This window comes from Phyllobates terribilis, unplaced genomic scaffold (assembly GCF_046119375.1).
Source record: "Phyllobates terribilis strain yellow unplaced genomic scaffold, ASM4611937v1 Scaffold_5__5_contigs__length_657084704, whole genome shotgun sequence".
In the NCBI taxonomy this organism is placed as follows: domain Eukaryota; kingdom Metazoa; phylum Chordata; class Amphibia; order Anura; family Dendrobatidae; genus Phyllobates; species Phyllobates terribilis.
In genome coordinates, this window is record NW_027362765.1 from 325,245,343 (window position 1) to 325,265,965 (window position 20,623).

Sequence of the window (20,623 nt, forward strand, 5' to 3'; positions counted from 1 at the left end):
TTCAATAATGTCTTCATCCTACTTGTACTTTCAATGATGTCCCTGTCAAAAGCAGCTACAATCTGCAAATACCAGTGTAATACCTCTCCCAGTGTTGTCAATAACAAAACCTTGTCTTCACCTTTAATATATTCCTTTCTGATTTTAAAATAAAGTCTGAGATTATATAACAATGTAAAAAATATAACAGGGCACTCTACCTATCATGTGCCACGCATGCCTAAGTGCATCTGACACCTTAGTGTATGTGCACACACCATCTTTTTCAGGCAGATTCAATCCAAAATCCACCTGGAAAAGCACCCCATTATGTCTCATCTTCAAACTTCTTCAGTATTTGTTAAAAGAAGTAACATGCTCATCTTTGGGGTGGCTTACACTAGGAAGCCGCCTGCTCTCTATACTGGAAAGGATAGAGTGAAATGAAAGCCACGTCAAGAAGGATGTCAAAACTGCCGGCGAAGCAGCCTCAAGAAAATCACAGCGAAAACTCAGCAGCAAAACCTCAGCGTCTGTGCAGGAGTCTTAAAAACTCTATGTACACATAGCCTTAAAATGAACAAGGGCTAGTGACGCGCCCCTCGGCCTGTGTCGCGCTGCGATGCGCACGCGGGAGCTTACCCGGAGCCGGATCTCTTGAGGGTTGTAGTCTCGTGGCGGCGACCCGGTCCGTGCCCAGGGAGTCAAACTGAGCGGCGATGTACTAGCAGTAGATGGTTGGTGACTACGCCACCCGTTGAATGCAGCTATGGAGCTGCCGCTGCAGGGCAGACCGCTGAGGCCGGTGGAAGGATGGTGCAGCGTGGATGGTATAACCCCCAACGGGAGGGGTATGGCCTCAGGGCAGCCGACGTGGATGATGGGGGTAGCAGGAACCACTCAGAGACGGTGCGGTGTAGTTCAGGGTCTTTACTGGTGACAAAGAAAGACCCTCCCGGAGTACTTGCTAGTGATAGGGGCCTGGTCAGTCCTTGAGCAGATGGGATTTCCCCTGGCCAGGCGGAGTTGTAGGCCTTCCCAACTAACTGTACTCTTCTGGCTACCTTGCTAGAGGCGGGAATAAGTAGCCCACGTCCCTGAGTGTACCGTGTGGTGCTCACCCGTATGGCCGGTGACTCGGGGCCTTCTAATGGCTTCCGCTCCACGATGGCGGTGCTGGTCCCACGCGTGTGACCGTGCCTTCGCGCTTCTGGGCCAGAGGACCTGAAATCCTCTGCCGGACGGTTTCTGCTGCTGGGTAGGAGTTAGTCCCCACAGCCTCGGACTCCGGGTCCGGTTAGAAATCTTCTCAGTCAGGGCGAGCTCTGCAGCTGCCAGCCCCTGACTCGTTGTAACACTGCTCCCCACAGAGCTCCTGATGTTTCTTGCTATGCTGCTTCTCTTCTCTACTCTTGTTCTGTCTTCTTTCTCACCAACCCTGCCTCAGCCCCGGGTTTATATAGGGGAAGTCCTTCCCCTCCCAAGACTGGGCAGGAGGTGTGGCATGCACAGGATCCCTGACCAAAGGACCTCCCACCTGCTCTCAGACGTAATATCTCTATCACTGTGGCAACCAGACCCCTGGGGTGTCACATTCCCCCCTAGTGAAATTTAGTACTCCGGGACTAAACATATTTTTTTTTTTAGAAAAACATAACAAGGTATAACAATAACAATACAATAAGAAAAACACATAAGATGGTTACGGCGTGTCCGCAACCGGGTGCAGTTTTGAAAAGCAAGGTGTCCATTTCACCAAAACAGGGAGACGTAACCAGGTAGGGGCCTGTCCTGCCCCGAGTCCTTAACAGTCTTTAGTCCATCCTGGGTTACGCTCCAACTATGTACAAGGATTCCCGGTAAATCCACCAAGGACTCCTAAAAAGAACTAGAAACACAAAATTATACACAAGCAACTATAAACAAGTAAACATATAAGATAGCTTAAACATTTAGATCCTCCAACGTGCGGGTAGCTGGCCTCTAGTGGCCCTAGTGGACCTACGGAGCTGACTGTCTGGCCCTGAACTACAGGGTGTAGGAGCTGTCAAGGGTAAACTGGGCAGCTGTCTATGGGCCCTCTGGCTCACTAGGGGTATGGCAGGCTCACTATAAGCAGAGGGTTGATTTTCCGGGTCTGCTTGTGTAGAGTCTTCTGCCTCCTGGACCGGCTGTTCTTCCAGCTCTACCGGTTGCTCCGTAGGTTCTTGGGATGATGGTTGGAGAAAGGTGAGTACGGGTACCACAACTGCACCATTGACTTGAGTCCAAGACCGAGGGAAGTCCCCGAGCACGGTACTAACCATATCTTCCCTTTCCTCTACGGGTCGATGGTCTTCTTGTTCCTCTTCAGGGTTCCTCAGTTGTTCGGGACACTTCTTCAGGTGGTCCCGGGATACAATGGCTGTGGTTTCCCCTCCGTCTTTACTGATGGTACAGACCTTCGGGTTTTCGTGGCTTGAGGGCAGTACGGTGTACGGGTCCTTCTCCCACTGGTCGTCCAACTTGTGGAGCCGTCTCTTCCTCTTCAAGACCTGCTCTCCGGGTACCAGGGGAACAGCGGGAGCATACTGGTTGTAAGTTTTCTCTTGTCTTTCCCTAGCCTGACAGAGACTTCGCTCCACGCTCTCCTGTACTCTCCGGTACTGCTGCTGCCTCTCTGTGTCCCAGTCTGTTTCTGGTGAAGTGTCCTCGGGTGTCAGGACTCCCATTTCGAGGTCAACAGGTAACTTACCAGGTCTTGCCCTCATTAGGTAAGCCGGGGTACAGTTGGTGGAACCTACCGGGATGTGGTTGTATAGGTCCACCAGATCGGGCAACTTTTCAGGCCACAGACTGCGTTCTTCCAGGGGCAACGTTTTTAGAAGATCCATCACCACCTGGTTCATTTTTTCACAAAGTCCATTAGTCTGCGGATGGTAGGGTGTCGTCCTTATCTTCCGGCAGCCATACAGATTGCAGAATTCCTGGAAGACCTCCGCTTCAAAGGCAGGTCCCTGGTCCGTCAGCACTTGGTCCGGGTACCCGTGTGGACGGCAAAAGTGCTGCTGGAAGGCTCTAGCTGCTGTTTGAGCCGTTAAGTCCTTGACGGGGACGACAACCAGAAACCGGGAGTAATGATCCACGATGGTTAACGCGTAGACGTAGCCACTTCTGCTTGGGGTCAGTTTTACATGATCCAAGGCTACCAGTTCCAACGGTTGCCGGGTGACGATGGACTGCAGGGGAGTCTTCTGGCTGGCGCGGTCCTTCCTTCTCAGGTTGCACGGGCCACAGTCTCTGCACCACTTCTCAATGGTTCCCCTCATGCCTACCCAGTGGAATCGCTCGCGCAGCAGGAACTCCAGCTTCTTCCACCCGAAGTGTCCAGCTCCGTCGTGGTATGCCTCCATCATGATGGCTGCGTCTCTTCGTGGCACCACTACTTGCCAGAGTAATTCATGCGTCCGGGAGTTAACCATTCTGCGGCACAACTTCCCTTTGTAAAGGAACAGTCGACTCTTCTCTGCCCATAGTTGTTTGGCTTCCTCCGGAGCGTCTGGTTCAAGGCGAGCCTCCGGCCGAGTCAGCATCTCCTTCACCAGTCGGACGGCAGGGTCGCTGTCTTGCGTTTCCGCCCAGTTGTAGTGAGGTAAGGGGTTCAACGTAGCAGCCTGCTTACTCCTTACCCGGTGGGAATACTGGATAGTCCCATGACGGTGGAACGCAGGGAGTTCAATTTCCTCCAGTCCCTCCGGATCTTCTCCTTCGTCCGGCAGGTTGGGCATCCTGGACAGGGCGTCCGCGTTAGTATTGGAGCGCCCTGCCCGGTATTTGATTATGAACTCGTAGTTGGACAGACGGGCCATCCACCTCTGCTCCAGGGCACCGAGTCTTGCCGTGTCCAGGTGTGTCAACGGGTTGTTATCCGTGTACACGGTGAACCGGGAAGAAGCAAGGTAATGCTTAAAGCGCTCAGTGACTGCCCATACCACGGCCAGGAACTCTAGCTTAAATGAGCTGTAATTCTCGGGGTTCCTTTCGGTGGGTCGCAGTTTTCGGCTGGCGTAGGCGATTACTCGTTCTTTCCCCTGCTGGATCTGGGACAGTACGGCTCCTAGCCCGATGTTACTGGCGTCGGTGTAGAGGATGAAGGGCTGGCTATAATCCGGGTACGCCAAGATTTCATCCCCCGTGAGGGCCATCTTCAGCTGGCGGAAGGACTCTTCTTCTAGCTCTTCCCATTTGAAGGGCGGCTTCTGGTTCTTGGCCTTCCGGGACTGGCCTATCAGGAGGTCCTGCATAGGCGCTGCCTTTTTGGTGAAACCGGGAATAAACCTTCGGTAGTAGCCTACCAACCCGAGGAACTGCCGCACTTCTTTTACGCTGGAGGGGCTTGGCCATCCCTTAATTGCGGTGATCTTATCGGGGTCGGGAGCCACTCCATCAGCGCTCACCACGTGTCCCAGGTACTGCACCTTTGGTTTCAGGAGGTGACACTTGGAGGGTTTCACCTTTAGGCCGTAACTCGCCAGAGCTTCGAACACCTCCGCCAGGTGTTTCAGGTGGTCCTCATAAGTTTTGGAGTATACGATGACATCGTCCAGGTACAACAGGACCGTCTCGAAGTTTCTGTGGCCCAGACAGCACTCCATTAATCGTTGGAAGGTTCCTGGGGCGTTGCAGAGTCCGAACGGCATGCAGGTGAACTCGCTAAGTCCCATCGGGGTGGTGAATGCGGTCTTCTCCCGGTCCGCCTCTGCTACAGGAACCTGCCAGTACCCGCTAGTGAGATCCAAGGTAGAGAAGAAGTTAGCAGACCTTAAAGCAGCCAATGACTCCTCTATCCTTGGTAAGGGGTACGCATCCTTGTGTGTGATACGGTTGATTTTCCGGTAATCTACACACATCCTCATGGTGTTGTCTTTCTTTTTGACTAAAACTAGCGGGGCTGCCCAGGGGCTACAACTATCCCGGATTACCCCAGCCTCCTTCATGTCTCTAAGCATCCCCTTGGCGTGTTGGTAATGTGCAGGGGGTACGGGTCGATACCTCTCTTTTATGGGAGGATGATCTCCCGTGGGGATGCGGTGTTCTACCCCCTTGACTCGCCCGAAGTCTAACGGGTGTTTACTAAACACTCTCTCATACTCTTGAACCACCCGGTAGACTCCCTGTTTCTGGTGGGAGGGAGTGGAGTCAGTTCCCAAGTGTAGTTGCTGACACCAATCCTCCATTACTTTCTTAGAGCCGTTACCTTCCTCCGGGTGAGATGGAGGCAAGGGTTCCACAGACTGTATAGAGTTTTGGTTGATGGTATATAATTTTGCTAGCGTGGCATACCGGGGCAGGTACACTTCCCTCTCCCCGATATTGATTATGCGAACGGGCACCCTCCCATGGCGTACATTGACCACCCCCCGTGCTGTCAAAATGGTGGGCCTACTGTCTGAGTAAACTGGTTCTACCATTGCCTGGTAATCTCTACCTCTCAGACCAATAGCTGCCCGGCACCAAATCATCATTTCACTTTTTGGGGGCATGGCAATAGGGAAAGGGTCACACATTCTTACGCTACCAATCTCACCGCCGGAGAGTTCCACCTGTTGCCGTCGCATCAGTGCCCGGATCTCTTTCTGGAGCACTCGCTGCTCGCCGGAGCTGGCGTTCTTGGCAACCTGCTGTAGAAGGAAAATCACCTCTGCAAGACAATTTTCAATTACATTAGTTCCTAGAGTTATTTTTGGGTGGCTCTCATGTTTGTCAATGTCTACAATGATCAGTCCCTGTGCTGCCAGTTCGACTCTACCGATTTTGATGGTCACCTCTTTAAATCCGATCTGTGGCACGGGCTGGCCATTGCTGGCGATGATACTCAAGTCGTCGTCAGGGTAGCGGGTAATATCCGAGTCATTCCAGTACTGCTTAAAGAGCACGTACGGGATGGTGGTGACCTGTGACCCGGTGTCCAGTAGGGCACTCATGGGAATGCCATCCAGTACCACAGGCAAGACTGGACGTCCTCCCACATATCTGTCGCGCCAGTTCGATGGGCCTGGTGATCTTTTTCCTGGGGGTTGGCCCTCTACCCCAGGTTGTGCCCGTTTAAAGAACAGTACCTTTCCATATGTCCGGGTTGATTGCAGCGGCGGCAGATGGGTCGTCCGTCCTCGCTGTATCGGTCACTGGGTCTTCCTCTGGCCGGTGGGGTCCTCCTTGGTCGACGCCACGGGATGTCCTCCGGTCCGGATGCCAGCTGGATCTTCCCTGGGGTGGAAACCTGTAAAGACTGCACAGTTCGGGTTAGCGCAGCAACGCTCTTAGCTAGCTCTTGGACCTGATGGCGTAGGTCTGGAGCCGGGTCATTGTCCAAAGCCTGCGCATCAGCTCCCACAGGCCCTGCCGACAAGGGCGCCGCCTCCTGGTGGTAAGTGATAGCTGGGCGCCTGTGGGTCACAACGCCACCCGGTGCCGGTTCTCGGAGCACCCGGATGGCTCTGTCCTTAAACTGTGCAAAGTCTAGATGGGGATCCTGTAAGGCCATTGCCCGCAACTGGGTTCGGTGGGCATTGCAATATAAACCCTCTATAAATTGTTCAGTCAACAGCCTGTCCTCGTTTCCCACCCCATCAGGGTCGGTCTGCTTTATGGCCCTCAGGGCCTCTTGTAGGTTTAGTGCATAGTCCCTTATACTCTCATGCGCTCGCTGCTTGCACCCGTAGAATCTAAGCTTAATCTCGGCTGAGGTGCGGGTATCAAAGGTGTCCTTCAGCCGGGTTAGTATCCCTGCGACAGTCTTCCTCCCAGGTGGCCAGGATTTTACTTCCCTTTTGGCTGCCCCAGTTAGTTGGGCCACCAGGATGCTCACTTTTTGCTCTTCTGTGAGGGGGTACACCTGGAAGAGGCTATCCAGCTTTTCTCTAAAGTCATGCAGGGTATGTGACTCCCCTGAGTACTGGGGTAGCCAAGCTGCTCCCGGGATATAGGGCATGGTGAAGGGCATAACTGCAGCAGCGGTGGCGCTGGCGGGGGTTGAGGCAGTGAAGCTCTCCTCCGTATCCGACATCTTCCTCCCCCCTAGTGGACCGTGGCCTACCTTGCGATGATCCTGTTCCGTAGGCCGCGGCTCCGCAGTGGATCGTCAGGGTTGAGGACCTTCCGTCGCACTCCGGTGACGTCGGCGTCTGCTGGGCTCCTTCCAGGACCTTACGCAACGTCCGGACGTGAGGCGGGGCTTCAGTTCTCGCGCGCTTTCGGAGTCCACGCCCCTCTTCTTCCCACGCGGCGTCCTCAAGATGGCGTCCAATGGCGGGAAAACTCCACGGATGGCGGGAAGAAGGTCGAAGATGGCGCCGGATGGCGGGAAAACTTCGCGGATGGCGGGAAGAAGGTAGAAGATGGCGCCGGATGGCGGGAAACCTCCACCGATAGCGGGAATCTTCACCACTGGTAAGTTTGAACAGTCTTTGCTTTTCAGGCACGCAGTACCCGGTGGTTGCGGGCACGAGATCCTGCCGACTACGCCAAAGTTGACGCGCCCCTGGGCCTGTGTCGCGCTGCGATGCGCACGCGGGAGCTTACCCGGAGCCGGATCTCTTGAGGGTTGTAGTCTCGTGGCGGCGACCCGGTCCGTACCCAGGGAGTCAAACTGAGCGGCGATGTACTAGCAGTAGATGGTTGGTGACTACGCCACCCGTTGAATGCAGCTATGGAGCTGCCGCTGCAGGGCAGACCGCTGAGGCCGGTGGAAGGATGGTGCAGCGTGGATGGTATAACCCTCAACGGGATGGGTATGGCCTCAGGGCAGCCGACGTGGATGATGGGGGTAGCAGGAACCACTCAGAGACGGTGCGGTGTAGTTCAGGGTCTTTACTGGTGACAAAGAAAGACCCTCCCGGAGTACTTGCTAGTGATAGGGGCCTGGTCAGTCCTTGAGCAGATGGGATTTCCCCTGGCCAGGCGGAGTTGTAGGCCTTCCCAACTAACTGTACTCTTCTGGCTACCTTGCTAGAGGCGGGAATAAGTAGCCCACGTCCCTGAGTGTACCGTGTGGTGCTCACCCGTATGGCCGGTGACTCGGGGCCTTCTAATGGCTTCCGCTCCACGATGGTGGTGCTGGTCCCACGCGTGTGACCGTGCCTTCGCGCTTCTGGGCCACAGGACCTGAAATCCTCTGCCGGACGGTTTCTGCTGCTGGGTAGGAGTTAGTCCCCACAGCCTCGGACTCCGGGTCCGGTTAGAAATCTTCTCAGTCAGGGCGAGCTCTGCAGCTGCCAGCCCCTGACTCGTTGTAACACTGCTCCCCACAGAGCTCCTGATGTTTCTTGCTATGCTGCTTCTCTTCTCTACTCTTGTTCTGTCTTCTTTCTCACCAACCCTGCCTCAGCCCCGGGTTTATATAGGGGAAGTCCTTCCCCTCCCAAGACTGGGCAGGAGGTGTGGCATGCACAGGATCCCTGACCAAAGGACCTCCCACCTGCTCTCAGACGTAATATCTCTATCACTGTGGCAACCAGACCCCTGGGGTGTCACACTAGCACACTTGTATCAATGTAATATGCAGGTGCACATATATACGCTATGGCCATTATTAGAAAAATATAAACACAAAGAAAAACCTTATGCGTCGGCACACTGTAGTAAATAAATGCAAAAATACCACTATTGCTATACACATACAAAATTATAGGGTATTTAGTTAAAAGCAATCCAACCACATCAATGTGTACCTAATATGAGTGGTCCATACAGTAACTGTAATGACTTACCTCTCCATGTGCCTGTGTTTCTTATAAGTACATTGGACCCATACCACACGACACACTCCACCTTCCATGGGCTGTGCACCTTTATCCACCTAGTTTTCAAAGTCAAGTTTTAATCACAGTCAAAAATGATGGATCCTATCTCTGCCCTCGTTCGTTTGAGGCCTTGGCAGACATATAGACAAGTGAGTCACTATAGTGAGGAACCATCCTGAATGGGTACACATTGTCGTTTAAGGAATGCTCTTATGCATGTGTATTAAATAATGTTATCTAAGTGCCCTAAGTTTTTTTAAGTCTATAGCAGTAATGTTATTTTGCATTTATTTATCACAGTGTGCCTATGTATAGTGTTTTTTTCGTGTTATATTCATTTGCTAGCTTGGCACTCTTACAGCTATTCCCAATAAAATCTGATCTCAGAGAGTTACGGTCCTTTTACACCTAGTGACAGCTGGCATTGAACGACCATGGATCAGTAACTTGTTTGCTGATTTAAAAGTCTGTTTACTCACACAGACTGTGGTTAACGATACACATGGATGATCTGTAAGAAATCGCTCAGTGCTAATAATCTGCCATTTTTCTAGGCAATGCACGTCTTGTTTAAGTACCCTTCACACGTCCGTGTTTCCATTACGTGTAGAGTCCATTTTAACACTTACCGGACACGTACACACACGCACACCCATTATAATCTATGGGGCTGTGCACACCTCCATGTTTTCACATGAACCGTGTGTCCGTGTGACCCACACGTAGACATGTCCTTTTTTTTCCACAAGCATAGATTACAATACGTAACCCACACAAGCACACGGATGACATATGTGTGACATCCATGTGCTGTCCATATGACATGGAATAGAATGTAGAATAGAAATTAAAGATTTTTTGTGTTAAAGATGTGCAAAGATAGAGATAGACAGTTAAATATGAAGTAGATAGATATCCGTGAGATATATGATTAGTGCCTTGCTTGTTTAGCTTACTGTAAATGGATTAACCTAATAAATAAATGAGAAAAATGACGTGGGGTCCCCCATTTTCGGTAACCAGAAAAGGTAAAGCAGACAAGTGTGAGCTGATATTATCAGGCTGGGAAGGTCCATGGGTTTTGGGTCCTTAACAGCCTAAAAATACCAGCCCGTAGCCGCCCCTGAAGTGGAGCATCATATGAGATGCTCCAATTCTGGTGCTTCAACTTCGCTTTTCACTATTGCTCTGGTGAGTTGGTAATTGGGGTAATAGGGCTTGGGGTTGATGTCAGCTGTGAATTATCTAAAAAACACAACTGACATCATGCCATGGTGTTAATAATGGAGAGATGTCTATTTATTAGGTTAATACATGTACAGTAAACTACACACGCAGGGCACTAATTATATATCTCAAAGATATCTATCTATCTATATATTTTTGCACATCTATAACACTTAAAAATCTGTAACTTCTATTCTGCATTCTATTCCAGAATGTGGCACATAGAAGGCACGCAGATGTGACACAAATAGTACACACGAATGTCACGCAGATGACATAAGGATGGTACGCACGTACGCCCAACAATAAAACACAAAGATAGTAAAAACGGACTGTCTCACGCGAATGTTTTTTAAGCGGATGTGTGAAGGGGGCCTTACACAGCATAATACACTGCTGACAACGTGGACTTTTGTGCTACCCCCCCCCCCCTCAACTCACACGCAGTAGGAAATGATGTGCCTTTAAACACAGGAAGACAGGTTCTGCTGCGAAATGCTGAAAAAAAACACAAATTGGATGAGACTTTTAACTTTATATAATGCTGCTTGTAAGTTTTTTAAAGCACCACTCCAGCAATTTTTTTTCAACTCTGGAATTGCACTTTAAGGCCACAGCCGCACTATTAGTATTTGTCAGTATTCGGTCAGTTTGGTGGGAGCCAAAACCAGGAGTGGTGATAAATGCAGAATTGGTGACTTGTTTCTATTACACCTTTTCTCTGATTGTTCCTCACCTGGTTTTGGCTCCCACTCCTGAGAAAAAATACTGATCGAATACTGACCAAATACTGATAGTGGGCCATAGCCTAAACGTAAGTCTCCTGACCCAGGTCATATACCATTTTTCGGTGCTGCTTCGGTCACAAGGTGCCATCTTGTGACAGTAGCTTCTGACTGGCCAGAAGTCAGAAGTTATGTCACAAGCTCTTAATACAAGTCTATGAGAGCCAGAACGAGGCTCTCATAGACTTGTATTGGAAAGTGACCTTTTCCCCTCAGACTAATGGGAGCGGCGGCGAAAACAGATGAAAATGCCGGAAGGTGAGTATCAGACAGGGACCAGGGGACTTACATTTAAAGCACCACTGCAACAGCGCAATAAAAAAAAATGCTAGAGTTGTGATTTTGCCTACCATGGAAACCTTCAAAAGGAGCCTGAAGACCCACCTCTTCTGACAAGTGTACAACCTGCAGTAACCCGCGCTTCACCATACCGCTGCACGACCAGCTCTACCCTCTCCTACTGTTTTCTCACGATCTGTCAGCCACATTAGTAGTTTATGGCTGTTAGACGGGAGTCCTGTGAACCAGCTCTTTGACGGCATCAAACATCAGGTCTGGACATTTTTTTTTCAAGGCAGAACTATTTCTCCAAAGTAGGGCAATCCAGGAAATTATACTCTTCAACTTTAAAATTGAAAAAGTCAAGCAATTATGGTAATTACAGATTTGATAGACATGTTATATATACTGTTTGTAAATTGTGAAAAAATGAAAACAGAATTTTCAACACATTTCAATTTATTCAGTATAGAGTATGACCAAAAATTCCCCTACATACACGCCTTGGCTGCTATCAATAAGGCTATTAATGTTTTTTAGGGAATTTTCTGCCACACTGAATGTACTTGGACACTCAAGCCAATAAGATCTGCTGCTGGCTGCTCCCTTTGTTATTACATGCAGCAGGCCATGGTAGAAGGTTTCGGCCTTGTAGGCTGCTCTAGCAGCATGCTTGTGAGCAAAGTCATAAAGAGGTCTTCATGAGGTAATGTCTCATCGATTCTACTCCTGGGATTATGATGGGGGCTGGCATAATGGCCACCCCTCTTGATAATCTCGAGACTAGGGCCAGTGTGACATTACCTCATGAAGGAGTCTTCTTTGACCTCACTTCATCGTTCTTAAAGGCTATCATGATGCAAAGCAAAATGGCAATGGATGCTTGAATGGAGGTTTATTCTTTCCAGTGATGAGTCTCCCTTTTGTCCTGCACACAATGACAGCTGTAGATTGGTCTGAAGACCATGTGAAGAGGCCTTTATATGGGAACATCATACACATCCTACTTCTGGAATTATTGTGCAAGGTGGCATAATGTATTGCTCATGTTACTGTGGGCAGCCTGCATGGCTGAAATGTGCCACCATGTCCTGAAGCATCTCCAGACTTGTCTCTCATTGATCACATAGAAAGGTAGAGTTGGAAGGGACCTCCAGGGTCATCTGGTCCAACTCCCTGCTCAATTAAGGATTCACTAAACCATCTCAGACAGATATTTGTCTATCCTCTGACACATCATTTGTTGGAAATTGCAAAGGGAGCTGCCAGCAATAGATCTTGATGATTTGTGCGCCCAAGTGCATTCGCATTCAGCGTGGTAGAACATTCTTCAGAAAACTATTAATAACCTCAATGATAGCAGCCAATGTGTGTAAAAGCGGGTAGTTCTGCACATGGTGCTCATAATCAATGCTGAATAAATGGATATGTTTTGAAAGGAAGTCCTTACCTGCGGTGCTTGGCCGTCCATCCGTAGTGGCTGCCACAGGGTACTACACGTCCAATTCAATTGAATGGAGGCGGATGTGCAGTAACAAGTGCCAGCCACTACATCTTGACGGCCCAGTACCGCAGGTAAGGACTTCAGGCCGGCACCGATAACAGCTGATCGGCGGGGGTGCCTCGTTCAGGACCCCAGCCGATCATACATTGATAGTGGATGTAGCGTCGGCGTCCCTGCCTCCTGCTAGGCAGGGACGCTGTTCCCCTCACCTCTCTGCTCCGTGCCCGGCGGCTTCCTCCTGCTCTGCTTGCAGCGCCCGCTCTCCCCCGGTCACTGTGCTTAGGGCGCACGCGCGCGCACTCCCCCTCTCTTAAAGGGGCCGCGCGCGTCGCCCTAAGGAGTCCCCGGCCAATGGCCGGAGGATCCCTCCATATATAAGGCACCTCCTCCAAAATGGAGGTGCCCGAGCAATGTTGTTGCACTGTTCACTACTCTGCTTCAGCCCTCAGGTCCCGTTGCCAGTTACCTGCCAGTTACCTGCCAGATTCCTGCTTGATACCTGCCTGATATCTGCTTACCTGCCAGTTGCCTGCCAGTTTGCTGCCTGATTCCTGCCTGTCATCCGCTTTCCTGCTTGCTAGCCTGAGGTCCGACGGTCTGCCTTCCGACACCTGTCAGTCTGTCTATGGACCAGCTTGCCCGCTCACCTGGGAGCGCTCACCTGCTACCTGCCTGATAGCCTACCTGGAGGCTCCGCCGTCATGTGCTGTGACCACCTGCCAGTCCAGAGACTCTTGCCCGCTCACCTGGGAGCGCTCACCTGCTACCTGCCTGATAGCCTACCTGGAGGCTCCGCCGTCACGTGCTGTGACCACCTGCCAGTCCAGAGACTCTTGCCCGCTCACCTGGGAGCGCTCATCTGCTACCTGCCTGTTAGCCTACCTAGAGGCTCCGCCGTCACGTGCTGTGACCACCTGCCAGTCCAGAGACTCTTGCCCGCTCACCTGGGAGCGCTCATCTGCTACCTGCCTGTTAGCCTACCTGGAGGCTCTGCCGTCACATGCTGTGACCACCTGCTTATCCTGAGACTCTCGCCTGCTCACCTGGGAGCACTCATCTGCCATCTGCCTGCTAGCCTACCTGGAGGCTCATCCGTCACAGGTGTACCTGCCCGTTTACCCAGAGACTGCCCCGGTCACTTGCCGTGACCTCCTGCCCGTTTACCCAGAGACTGCCCCGGTCACTTGCCGTGACCTCCTGCCCGTTTACCCAGAGACTGTCCCGGTCACTTGCTGTGACCTCCTGCCCGTTTACCCAGAGACTGTCCCGGTCACCTGCTGTGACCGCCTGCCTGTCTTCCCTGGTCGCCACCCGCTTCCTTACAAGGACTGCCCCCTTGTATAAGTTGCTCAGAGGTTCCGCCTCCCAGACCCGTTACAGTGGACAACTTCTTTAACATGTCTATCCATCCTGTAATTTCCATAATTCCTCTACTTGTCCTTCCTAGTGTTGCAATTTAACTGTTGAAAAGCATATTAGCTGGAGTGTTCAAAAATCAACAAGGAAGTGATAATATCATAGCGTTTAAAACAAATAGGGGCAGTATAACCTAAGACCAAGAGGTAAATAAAGAATTTGTTGGTTTCTTCTCATACGTCTATAGTTACACTACAGTGATGGAGGGCTTGGAGACTTATTGGAGAGTTATATATGGACAACATATATTTTCCAGCTAATCCTGAGGACTCCAGGATGCAGCTAGATGTCACCATTAAAATGGAGGACATTCGAGAGGTGATCACCTCCATTGAAATACAGCACCAGAATTGGATGGATTCCTTTTTGAAATGTGTAGATTATATTGGCAGGAAATTTACCTAGTCTTGGCAGAAATATTCAAAAATTCTATCGAGGAAGCGAATCTGCATTATTGCATGTTATAGGGTATCATTACTTTGATTCTGAAGGACAAGGACATTTCTTTTCTAAACATGGATGTTAAAGTTCTTCCTAAGATCTTTTCATTACGTTTGAGAAAGATGAATTCTTGGATAATACATCCAGACCAGAATGTCTTCATTCTGAATAGGAGTACATCATTGAATCTGCAGAGACTTTTTTCAAATTTGCAGTTAGGGCAGAGGCATCCCGTCACTGGATGCAACTGAGGCCTTTGACTGGAAGGAGTGGGGATTTCTTTGAAAGTTAATGGCTAAGTTTGGTGTAGCAAACATTTGATTGGGTTAAAGCACTTTATTATGGCCCTGAAGCTAGGGTGCGTGTCAATGGTGGACAGTACAAAGTGTTCAAACTTTTGAGGAGCACTAGACAAGACTGTCTTTTATTACCCTTGTTATTTGCATTATTTATTAAACCTTTGGACATACTGGTAAGTAGAATGAAGGATAAGGAAAGTATAGGTTGTAGTAGTAATGGGGAAAAAGCTAAAGCTTGTCTCTATGCAAATAATATTCTTCTGTTTTTGGGTGACACAAAATAATATGTTTGCTACAGTAATTCGGGCAGTTGCCCAATTTGGCACTTACTATTGAAATAAAGGGGGGTAACTGTGCTGCTTCCATTCCAGGTAGAGGTGGCTGTGAATATTGGGGAATTGGAAATTTTAAACAGGAATCAGAGCTTTGCATATCTGGGGATTGACATATCTGCAAACTTAAAAATAGAATCAATCCTTTTTAATAAAGAAAATAAGATGTAAAGTTTCAATTTAGGCCAGGATACCTTTTTTTCAAGAAGATAGACTCTCATTAATAAAAATCATATAAAAATTATATTATTTTTGTCTGGTTTGTATTAATGACGCGCCCAGGGGATGGGGACGACTCGGCGCCCGGGCCTTGTTGTTGCCTGATCTTGGGGGGATGTCGCGGTGGTCGGCTCCCGGGCCCGTAACCTGGGGTCACTCTTAAAAGAAGGGGGGAAAGTTATATGGGATAGGGAATGTTCGTGACGCCACCTGTGGTGTCCGGTGAGGATCACAAGCGCTGCGACAGTCCTCTGAGGCCGGTGTTCAGGCAGCTTGGTTGGTGCGGCTCCCCACAGGTGGAGCGGGGCCTCAGGGCAGTTTAGAGAGTAGTGTTGAGCCACCCCCGTAGTGTTCGAGTTCGGTTCGGTTCGTCGAACACCCGTGTGTTCGCCGAACTGTTCGTCGAACTGTTCGTCGAACACCTTCGAACACCGTTAAAACCAATGGCAGGCAAACAAAAACACATAGAAACACATAGAAAACACCTTCAAAGGTGTCCAAAAGCTTACAAACTGCTCAGAAGACATAACTAACACATGGAAAAGTGCCAAGTAGTATGCGAAAAGAAAAGAGGTGGAGGAGTAAAAGGAGGGGGAGACACAGATATAGGCATGTCATGCCCTTCTAAAATCCAAAAAGTGAGAAGCCGACACGGCCAGTCCGTTCCTGCCCGTGCCAACTCCGTGTCGCCGGGTTTGTGCCAGAGCCGCGGTGGACCCTGACGGCCAGCCCCCCTCTCCCAATACTGGTGCCTGTCCGCTGGTGGGTCGAGCGAGCCCCCCTGTGGTGGAGGCAGCTCTAAGCTTTTTAATTTAAATTGTCTCTCTAATTTGAATGAATATACTTTAAATCCTTTTACAAGGATCTATAGGAGGGCAAGTCTCATGCCAGCAGCCGCGTAATTCCAGCTCCAGTAGCGTCCACTAAAGCTGCTGCAGTTAAAAAGCTTTTATAAGGATCGAGCTCGGCTGTCCACCGCAAGGCATCCTACCGCCAGTCCCAGCCCCTATGCCTTGGGGTGCCTCCTGATGCTCTTCACTGAGTATCCCGTGGTCCCGAAGCATTTCCTTTGAAAAAATTAAGTGTCCAAATTACAGGTGGTGTAGCTTGCTTAACAGCCAGGATAATCCGCTGACTAGCAGACACTGCTACTAGGCACAAAGTATTTCCTGGGCTAGATGCAGTTAAAAATTTGAAATTAGATACTCTCGTTGGATGCTGAGAAAGCATTCCATAGAGTCTCCTGGCACGCCATATATTATTCTCTTAAAAAGCTTGGGGTAGGGGTCTAGGGGACCCTTTTATAGCCAAAATCATGGCCCTGTATCGCAATACGTCACCTAGGCTGAAGATAAATGGAACTGTAGCACCCTGAGGGCTCGGTTGCTACAGAGGTATTGCACCTCACCCAGAGGTGTGATATCTCACTCTCAGGTAAGGATGGAGTGTGGATCAGGACCCGACACCTGCATGCATTACACCACATTGCCGTGGGGCAGGGCAACCAATATGCCCCTGAGATGGGCACGACAGTCCCTGTCCCTGGCTGGAGTGGGGGGAGGGAACACTGAGGAAGGGGAACCCTGTAGTGCAGGAGCAGGGAGGAAGCAGTTCCTGGGTGCATTGAGAAGGGAGTATAAAAGGTGGGCACCATCTTAGTTCAGTGCAGAGAAGTCTGAGCAGAAGTGACAGGGAGCAGGGGCTGTGCATGAGCTCTGCTCCGGAGGCGGGCCTAGTAACAGAGGCCCAGGCCTGGAAGAGGGAGAAGGAAGGAAGAGGAGCGGAGAAGGCTCCAGGAACGAGGAACGAAGGGATCCCAGGGGTGCGGACAGGCGAGTCGCCACCGCACGCCCGAATCCACCTGCGTGGAGGGGTCAGGCCAATGGGGGAGACCGGTCCCCGAAACTAGTGGAGGCGGGAAACGACCCTCAGCTAGAAACCGGAGGCTATGACATTTTATGTGGCGCAGCCCCTCGCTACACCCGCTAGGAAGGCACCACATAGGTTTATAACTTTATATCACTGTAAGCAATTGCAGACACCTGTGCTAATTAGTTTGGCTGGTGTGTCCAATGAAAGGCAAGACTACTTAAGAAGGCTGTCCCACATTATTAAGCAGCCTACATTTTCTGCCAAAATGGGAAAGAAAAAGGATGTGTCGGCTGCTGAGAAGCAACAAATTGTGGAGTGTTTAGGTCAAGGCATGACTACAATCTACATTGTGCGATGATCAGGATGAAGTGTCTTGGCAATCAAGAAGTATGTAGCTGATTCACAGTACACACGTGTGTGTGCTGATAAGGGCAAATTGAGGACTCTTTCCTACAGGCAATTACGTCAGGTTAAAAGAGCAGCGGCAAAAAAGCCTTGTCATAGCAGCAGACAAGTTTTTGAAGCTGCTGGTGCCTCCAACGTCCCCCGAACAACAAGATGCAGGGTCCTTCAGAGGTTTGCATCTGTGCGTACGCCATCCTGTCGATCTCCTCTATCCAATGCACACAAGCAGAAACGGCTCCAGTGGGCCAAACAATATATGAAGACTGATTTCAAAACTGTTTTGTTCACGGATGAGTGCCGTGCAACGCTCATTGGTCCAGATGGATGGAGTGGAGGATGGCTGGTTGATGGACACCCCACGCAAACAAGGCTACAGCGCCAACAAGGAGGAGGTGGAGTAATGTTTTGGGCTGGTATCATGGGGAGAGAGATTGTCAGCCCCTTTAGGATCCCTGAAGGGGTAAAGATGAACTCCATAATGTATGTGGAGTTTCTCAAACAGCACTTCCTGCCATGGTTCAAGAAGAAGAACTGTGTATTCCACAGAAAGATCATTTTCATGCATGATAATGCACCGTCTCATGCTGCACATAACACATCTGCATCTCTGGCTGATATGGGCATAAAAGGGGACAAACTTATGGTGTGAACCCCCTGGCTCCCCTGACCTCTACCCCATTCACAACCTCTGGAGCATCATCAAAAGGAGTGTCTATGATGGCGGGAGGCAGTTCACATCTAAGCAACAGCTCTGGGAGGGTATTCTGTCCTCATGCAAAACAATTGAAGCAGAAACCATCCAAAACCTGACAAATTCAATGGACGAGAGAGTTCAGAAGCTCCTTTCGAAACAAGGGGTCCTATGTGCAAATGTAACATCACCTAGAATAAAGTTTTGAGTTGAAAACTGTTTGATTTCAGTTTCTAATAACCTGATAATGCTTATAATTTCAAAAATGACCATTTTTTTGGTCTTTATTAAAATGAAAAGGTTGATCGAAGAGTGTGGGGGATCTAAGAGTGTGGCAACCCAGTAGTCAGGATTACTTCGAATTCTGACAATCTGAAGGTCATGTTGCAGGTAGAGCAGCAAGAAGGCACTTATGTGTCTTGCGCATCTCGGAGCCCCAAAATTATTTTCCGGGCTAGATGCAGCTAAAAATTATTACTAATTTTAAATCTGGTGGAGCTTAGTATAGATGGCCTAATAGAATCAGTACTGTACACTGCTACAAAGCCCAAATTATTTTCCAGCCAAGATACAGATAAACATGATTAGTAATTTTAAATCTGGTGGAGCTTAGTATAGATGGCCTAATAGAATCAGTGCTGCACACTGCTACAAAGCCCAAATTATTTTCCAGCCAAGATACAGATAAACATGATTAGTAATTTTAAATCTGGTGGAGCTTAGTATAGATGACCTAATTGAATCAGTACTGCACACTGCTACAAAGCCCAAATTATTTTCCAGCCAAGATACAGATAAACATGATTAGTAATTTGAAAGCTTAAAACGGTTGGTGAGGTGATTTTAACAAATCATCAAGCTTTTACTCTCCCCAGGATGACACAGGGGTAGAAAAGTCGTTTCGGATCCATGATTTGTTCATCTTTATGAACGTGAGTCTGTCTACATTATCAGTGGAGAGCCACGTGCGCTTATCTGTCAGCACACCACCAGTAGCGCTGAACACACGTTCAGACAGAACGCTGGCTGCGGGGCATGACAAGATCTCCAAGACGTAAGTGGCTAGCTCTGGCCATTTACCCAGATTGGAAGCCCAAAAAGAGCAAGAGTCCAGTGACACAGTCATGGCTTCAATGTTTACTTGGAGATACTCCTGTACCATCGTCTCTGTAGCGCCGGCGTCCCTGCCCTCTGCTAGGCAGGGACGCTGTTCCCCTCACCTCCCTGCTCCGTGCCCGGCGTCCTCCTCCCGCTCTGCTGGCAGCGCGCGCTCCTTCCCGGCCACTGTGCTTAGGGCGCGCGCGCGCGCTCTCCCTCCCTCTTAAAGGGGCCGCGCGCGCCGTCCTAAGGAGTCCCCGGCCAATGGCCGGAGGACTTCACCATATATAAGGCACCTCCTCCAAAATGGAGGTGCCCGAGCAATGTTGTTGCACTGTTCACTACTCTGCTTCAACCCTCAGGTCCCGTTGCCAGTTACCTGCCAGATACCTGCCAGATTCCTGCCAGCTTGCTGTCTTATTCCTGCCTGATATTCCGCCACCTGCCTGTCCAGTGACTCCTGTCCGCTCACCTGGTAGCGCTCATCTGCTGCCTGTCCGTTAGCCTACCTGGAGGCTCTGCTGTCACGTGCTGTGACCACCCGCTTATCCAGAGACTCTCGCCCGCTCATCTGGGAGCGCTCTTCTGCCGCCTGTCTGTTGGTCTTCCTGGAGGCTCCGCCGTCACATGCTGTGACCACCCGTTTATCCAGAGACTCTCGCCTGCTCACCTGGGAGCTCAAGTCTACCATCAGCCGCCACAGGTCGTACCAACCCTTTACCCAGAGACTGCCCCGGTCACTTGCCGTGACCATCTGCCCGTTCTTCCAGAGACTGTCCCGGTCACTTGCCGTGACCATCTGCCCGTTCACCCAGAGACTGCCCCGGTCACTTGCCGTGACCATCTGCCCGTTCTTCCAGAGACTGTCCCGGTCACTTGCCGTGACCATCTGCCCGTTCACCCAGAGACTGTCCCGGTCACCTGCTGTGACTGCCTGCCTGGTCGCCACCCGCTCCCTTACAAGGACCGCCCCCTTGTATAGTAGCTCAGAGGTTCCGCCTCCCAGACCCGTTACAGTTTGCTCGGGCCATGGAACCCGGTGGCACCCAAGCTCCCTCGCTCTCGGACCTCTGTCATGAACTGTCCCGTCAGAGGTCCCAACAGGAGTCCATCCTGGGTCACCTGCGGAATGTCAATTCTCGCCTGGACACTCTGACTGCTCCACCAGCAACCACCGCCAGTGCCATGACTCGCAACCCGGCAGCTCCGCTGCCCACCAATACCATGGTATCTTACCCCGGACCCCGGCTTTCTGCACCTCCTCGCTTCGGAGGCGACTCCGCCCAGGCTCGGGGC